The following is a 7,305-nucleotide window of genomic DNA, read 5'->3' as shown; positions in this document are numbered from 1 at the left end:
AGCGTCTAGTCGGCGACCTGGCCAACTCGGGAACGATGTAAATAGGGAATGAATGCCCCGCCCTTTAATGCAAACCCCATTATACCTGTTGTCATAGGACCCGTTTTGACCATCTGTTTGCCTGTGTCCATTTATGCCCATATATAGAGATATCTGTTATCTGTCTGTCTGTCAGCGTCCATTTTATGTCCATATATGGAGATCACTGCAGATATAGTTCTGGGTCCATTTTATGCCCATATATGCCCATATATGGAGATATCTGTCTATTTGCGTCCATTTCATGCCCATATATGGAGATCTCTGTATCTGTCTGTCTGTGTCCCTTTATGCCCGTATATGGAGATCTTTGTGATTCTGCGTAAATTGTATGCCCATATATGCCATTTGCGTCCATTTTATGCCCATTTATGGAGATCTCTGTATCCGTCTGTCTGTGTCCCTTTATGCCCGTATATGGAGATCTTTGTGATTCTGCGTCCATTTTATGCCCATATATTATACCTGTTGTCATAGGACCCGTTTTGACCATCTGTTTGCCTGTGTCCATTTATGCCCATATATAGAGATATCTGTTATCTGTCTGTCTGTCAGCGTCCATTTTATGTCCATATATGGAGATCACTGCAGATATAGTTCTGGGTCCATTTTATGCCCATATATGCCCATATATGGAGATATCTGTCTATTTGCGTCCATTTCATGCCCATATATGGAGATCTCTGTATCTGTCTGTCTGTGTCCCTTTATGCCCGTATATGGAGATCTTTGTGATTCTGCGTAAATTGTATGCCCATATATGCCATTTGCGTCCATTTTATGCCCATTTATGGAGATCTCTGTATCCGTCTGTCTGTGTCCCTTTATGCCCGTATATGGAGATCTTTGTGATTCTGCGTCCATTTTATGCCCATATATGCTATATATGGAGATATTCAGAGATTTTTTGTTGACTCATGTGGCGTACGTGATGTCAGAGCCTTTTATGAAGTGATGTCACAATGAGTCAGAGCTTTCGCCGATTTCCTCCGGAACAGCCTGATGTCAACAATCAACCCCGCATAAGGAGATTCCGAACGTTTCGCGCCGGTTCGGGAAAACCGCGCGTCGGGTCGGGTCGAGACCCGGCACTGCACTCCGTGCCGCGGCGGGGAACGCGCGTGCCGAATCTGAAGCCGGTGGGACGAACGGTTCTCGAGATACGCGGATTACAGACAGACAGACACACAGACAGACACGCAGAGACTTCTCGCATTTATAGATAGATAAGATTACCAGTAAGACTCCCTAATCGGGAGATAAGCGACCGTTGGTCGCTTATCTCCACAAATATCACAACCTCCACCTCTCACGTCATACGGGTAGCCATAGTTACACCTGGAATGTTGAATCTCCATATATGGAGATAACCTACGCATCACACAAAGTCTGACCTCACCAGCCCATACTTGGGCATGGACGACTTATATCTCCATATACGGAGATGGCCATATATGGAGATACGATGACATCACAGAGTCCACAGCTGATGATGTGGCGTGATGTCATACAATACACAAACAAGCCCTATATAAAGGGGCAATTCTCACCAGGGAAGAGAGCATTGCCTGGAATGTTGAATCTCCATATATGGAGATAACCTACGCATCACACAAAGTCTGACCTCACCAGCCCATACTTGGGCATGGACGACTTATATCTCCATATACGGAGATGGCCATATATGGAGATACGATGACATCACAGAGTCCACAGCTGATGATGTGGCGTGATGTCATACAATAAACAAACAAGCCCTATATACTGATGCGATACGATGACATCACAGAGTCCACAGCTGATGATGTGGCGTGATGTCATACAATAAACAAACAAGCCCTATATACTGATGCGGAGATATGAGCAGAGCAAAGGTGTGACGTGTGACGTGTGACCGACCGACGGACGGCCGGTGGAGGTTTTCATAGTAAACTGCTCCCTGACGGTCGCAATTATGGGCACCAGTAAGACTCCCTAATCGGGAGATAAGCGACCGTTGGTCGCTTATCTCCACAAATATCACAACCTCCACCTCTCACGTCATACGGGTAGCCATAGTTACACCTGGAATGTTGAATCTCCATATATGGAGATAACCTACGCATCACACAAAGTCTGACCTCACCAGCCCATACTTGGGCATGGACGACTTATATCTCCATATACGGAGATGGCCATATATGGAGATACGATGACATCACAGAGTCCACAGCTGATGATGTGGCGTGATGTCATACAATACACAAACAAGCCCTATATAAAGGGGCAATTCTCACCAGGGAAGAGAGCATTGCCTGGAATGTTGAATCTCCATATATGGAGATAACCTACGCATCACACAAAGTCTGACCTCACCAGCCCATACTTGGGCATGGACGACTTATATCTCCATATACGGAGATGGCCATATATGGAGATACGATGACATCACAGAGTCCACAGCTGATGATGTGGCGTGATGTCATACAATAAACAAACAAGCCCTATATACTGATGCGATACGATGACATCACAGAGTCCACAGCTGATGATGTGGCGTGATGTCATACAATAAACAAACAAGCCCTATATACTGATGCGGAGATATGAGCAGGGCAAAGGTGTGACGTGTGACGTGTGACCGACCGACGGACGGACGGCCGGTGGAGGTTTTCATAGTAAACTGCTCCCTGACGGTCGCAATTATTATTTTATATATTTTTTTAGCACTTCATAGGCATGATGTCAGACTCACTGACTCATTGTGACTTCGCTTCTGCTGACTCATTGTGACATCACTCCTGTGCAAATAGATGATTCTTCCACACTTTCACTTCGCACTATAGGTCAAGTATGCGGAGCTGATGTCTGACATCAGGGTGTTCTGGAACCGGCACAAAAGGCTCTGACATCACGTACGCCACATGAGTGCCCGGCCTCGACCCGACCCGACTCGATATGCAGTTTTCCGGAACCAGCACGCGCGTGCCCCGCCGCAGCGGGGAGTGCAGTGCCCGGCCTCGACCTACCCGATACGCGATTTTCCGGAACTGTATACGGAGCTAGTGTCTGACATCAGGGTATTCCGGAACCAGCACTGTGTCTGCAACACAGTCAGAGGCACAGACAGATTCAGAGATCTCCATAACGGGCATAAAGGGACAAAGACAGACAGATACAGAGATCTCCATATATGGACATAAAATGGAGGCAGACAGACAGATACAGATATATCCATGTATGGCCATAAATGGATACATGCAAACAGACATCGTTCCTGAGTAGGCCGGTCCCCGACTAGACAATTGGCCGCCCGTCAGGCAGATACATACCGGTAGATCTCCATATATGGGCATAAAATGGACGCAATGTTGTCAATGTTATGACAACAGGTATAATGGGGTTTGCATTAAAGGGCATGTACATCGTTCCCGAGTAGGCCGGTCCCGACTAGACGCTCGGCCGCCCAAGCTTCTAGTTCAAAATAAATAATTATTTCACATACAAACTTCTCACCCCATAGTCTGAGTAGATATTGGTCCAAAGTTCATGTAAAAAAAACTTCTGTGCGTGTGACACGAAAATCCCAGGAGGAGATAGATTTTTACAGTTTTTCATATAATTCAAAATAGTGGGAGGTCAAAAGTCAGAGTAGCAAAGTTGTTCGGCATGAGGAGACGCATATGTGTGTCCAGGTTTCATGGCTGTATGTCAAACAGAGCATGAGCTATACCTGATCAAAGTTTGCACTTTCAAAGGCTTCCTACAGTGCCACCCTTTGGCCAATTGTTGCGAAAAGTAATAGCACACGTCTCCACAGTAAGCTGAACACATTAAAGTTTGAATGGTGTTTTTCGGTGTAAGTATGTAGGAGTAGATAGGTGCCAAAGTTTTGAGGAGAACTAGAAATACTGTTCCTACGAAACAGTGTGGGTCTCTCTTCCCCTCTCTCTCCCCAGACTAATATCCCTTTGGAAATGCATTGGATGCTTAAAGGACCACTTCACCTCTGGTACAACCAGATCTTATTTTTTGTTTGGGACACGATCAACACAATCCTGAGGTTTTTTTTGTGTTCAATCTGTGTTTTTAGATATTTTAGTATTTCAGCATGCTACAAAGCATCATATGATGCTTTGTAGCATGATATATGACCAGTAAGACTCCCTAATCGGGAGATAAGCGACCGTAGGTCACTTATCTCCACAAATAGGGCAAAAATGTGTTTTGCCAAAATCTTCCTGATCCATGTTGATGACATGAGTGTAGACATACTGTGTAGTGATTTTCGTGATTTTAGGGCAAAATCTGTAGGAGCAGTGTCCAAAAATGTGTTTTGCAAGAATCGGCCTGGAGGTGGCGCTATATGGGAGAGATTCATGTTGATGGGATGAGTGTAGACATACTGTGTACCGATTTGCGTGATTTTAGGGCAAAAATTGTAGGAGCAGTGTCCAAAAATGTGTTTTGCAAGAATCGGCCTCATGGTGGCGCTAGAAGAGGGCCATGTGAGAAATGAGGGGTGGGGTCTCCGCGCCGGCAAGGCGGACGAATAGGTACCGGCCCCGGCTGTCCCGGTCGCTCCTAGCCGGAGTTACGGCATTTTATGTGAGCTGCAGTGTAGGGGGTCCTCCACTGGGGGCGCCACCACTTTTGCATCCGTTCTGGAGCACCAGGAGTGGGTGGTCCCCGGGAATTCCCCGTGAGCAGCCCAGTTGGGGTGGTCATTTGGTCAGTTTAACACATTTGGTCATTTTTTAGATCTGGGGGTCCCCCAGGGACCTGGGGGTCCCTGGAGCTCCGGGGGTCCTTGGAGGTTGTAGTTTGGCAGGTAAGGAACGTGTGTGCAAAATTTGGCATGGATCGGGGCAACGGTTGCGGAGATATGAGCAGGGCAAGAGTGTGACGTGTGAGGTGTGACAGACAGACTGACAGACAGACTGACGGACGGACTGACTTACACTTTGTGCAGGGTTTGATAGTAAATGCGACCTACGGTCGCAATAAAATAACTCAGGATTGTGTCGATCGTGTCCCAAACAACAATAAAATAAGATCTGGTTGTAGAGGTGAAGTCGTCCTTTAAAGTTAATATTTCAAAAACTACAAAAGATTTCCTCCGTACATGATAATAGAACCAGTAAGACTCCCTAATCGGGAGATAAGCGACCGTAGGTCACTTATCTCCACAAATAGGGCAAAAATGTCTTTTGCCAAAATCTTCCTGATCCATGTTGATGACATGAGTGTAGACATACTGTGTAGTGATTTTCGTGATTTTAGGGCAAAATCTGTAGGAGCAGTGTCCAAAAATGTGTTTTTAAAAATCGGCCTGGAGGTGGCGCTATATGGGAGAGATTCATGTTGATGGGATGAGTGTAGACATACTGTGTACCGATTTGCGTGATTTTAGGGCAAAAATTGTAGGAGCAGTGTCCAAAAATGTGTTTTGCAAGAATCGGCCTCATGGTGGCGCTAGAAGAGGGCCATGTGAGAAATGAGGGGTGGGGTCTCCGCGCCGGCAAGGCGGACGAATAGGTACCGGCCCCGGCTGTCCCGGTCGCTCCTAGCCGGAGTTACGGCATTTTATGTGAGCTGCAGTGTAGGGGGTCCTCCACTGGGGGCGCCACCACTTTTGCATCCGTTCTGGAGCACCAGGAGTCGGTGGTCCCCGGGAATTCCCCGTGAGCAGCCCCGTTGGGGTGGTCATTTGGTCAGTTTAGCACATTTGGTCATTTTTTAAATCTGGGGGTCCCCCAGGGACCCCCAGATGTCCCTGGAGCTCCGGGGGTCCTTGGAGGTTGTAGTTTGGCAGGTAAGGAACGTGTGTGCAAAATTTGGCATGGATCGGGGCAACGGTTGCGGAGATATGAGCAGGGCAAGAGTGTGACGGGTGAGGTGTGACAGACAGACTGACGGACGGACTGACGGACGGAGTTACTTAAACTTTGTGGTGGTTTTGATAGTAAAGTGCGACCTACGGTCGCAATAATTGCGACCGTCAGGTCGCACTTACTATCAAAACCACCACAAAGTGTAAGTAACTCCGTCCCTCCGTCTGTCTGTCACACCTCACACGTCACACTCTTGCCCTGCTCATATCTCCGCAACCGTTGCCCCGATCCATGCCAAATTTTGCACACACGTTCCTTGCCTGCCAAACTACAACCTCCAAGGACCCCCGGAGCTCCAGGGACCCCCAGGTCCCTGGGGGACGCCCAGATGTAAAACATGACCAAATGTGCAAAAATGACCAAATGACCACCCCAACGGGGCTGCTCACGGGGAATTCCCGGGGACCACCGACTCCTGGTGCTCCAGAACGGATGCAAAAGTGGTGGCGCCCCCAGTGGAGGACCCCCTCCACTGCAGCTCACATAAAATGCCGTAACTCGGGCTAGGAGCGTCCGGGAGAGCCGGGGCCGGTACCTATTCGTCCGCCAAGGCAACGCGGAGACCCCACCCCTCATTTCTCACATGCCCCTCTTCTAGCGCCACCATGAGGCCGATTCTTGCAAAACACATTTTTGGACACTGCTCCTACAGATTTTGCCCTAAAATCACACAAATCGGTACACACTATGTCTACACGTCCCCCTACACTCAGGAACCAATGCCACTTACAGCCCTCTTTGTGTATACATGTCACCTGACGGTCGCTTATCTCCCGATTAGGGAGTCTTACTGGTAAATAATAAAATGAATAATAAATAAAAAGCTGTTCATGGGAGTGGTAGATGAGGTCTTGACACATCTGTTCTGTAACCCTTTGGCCTCTGTGAGCTGCGGGGGAGAAACAGCCCATTGTGCTGGTCAGTGCAATATTGGTCTATAGTCATAATACATTGCAAGATAAATGATACAACTGTGATGAAATGTCTGACATTTCAACACAGTTGCAGGGAAGAACAGATGTGCACTTTTGACCCTAAAGTGCATATCACAACAATGTTGCATGAATTCAGACCAGATTCATATAACATAATATCAACACCAAAATCGGGTATTTGTTGTCGACAACCCCAATTATTGCGACCGTCAGGTCGCAGTTACTACCAAAACCTCCACCGGTTGTCTGTCAGTCAGTCTGTCAGTCTGTCCGTCACGTCACACTTTTCCCCAACTCATATCTCCGCCACCGTTGCCCCAATCCATGCCAAACCTTGCACACACACTCCTTGCCTGCCAATCAACAACCTCCAGGGACCTCCGGAGCTCCAGGGACCCCCAAGGACCCCCTTCCGCCGCCACCAAAAAGTGCAAAAATGACCAAATGACCACCCTAAC

The sequence above is a fragment of the Nannobrachium achirus genome, assembly GCF_963921795.1.
Source record: "Nannobrachium achirus genome assembly, chromosome: 10".
NCBI lineage: Eukaryota > Metazoa > Chordata > Actinopteri > Myctophiformes > Myctophidae > Nannobrachium > Nannobrachium achirus.
The sequence above is the reverse complement of the archived record's forward strand: the minus strand, read 5'-3'. Positions refer to the sequence as shown.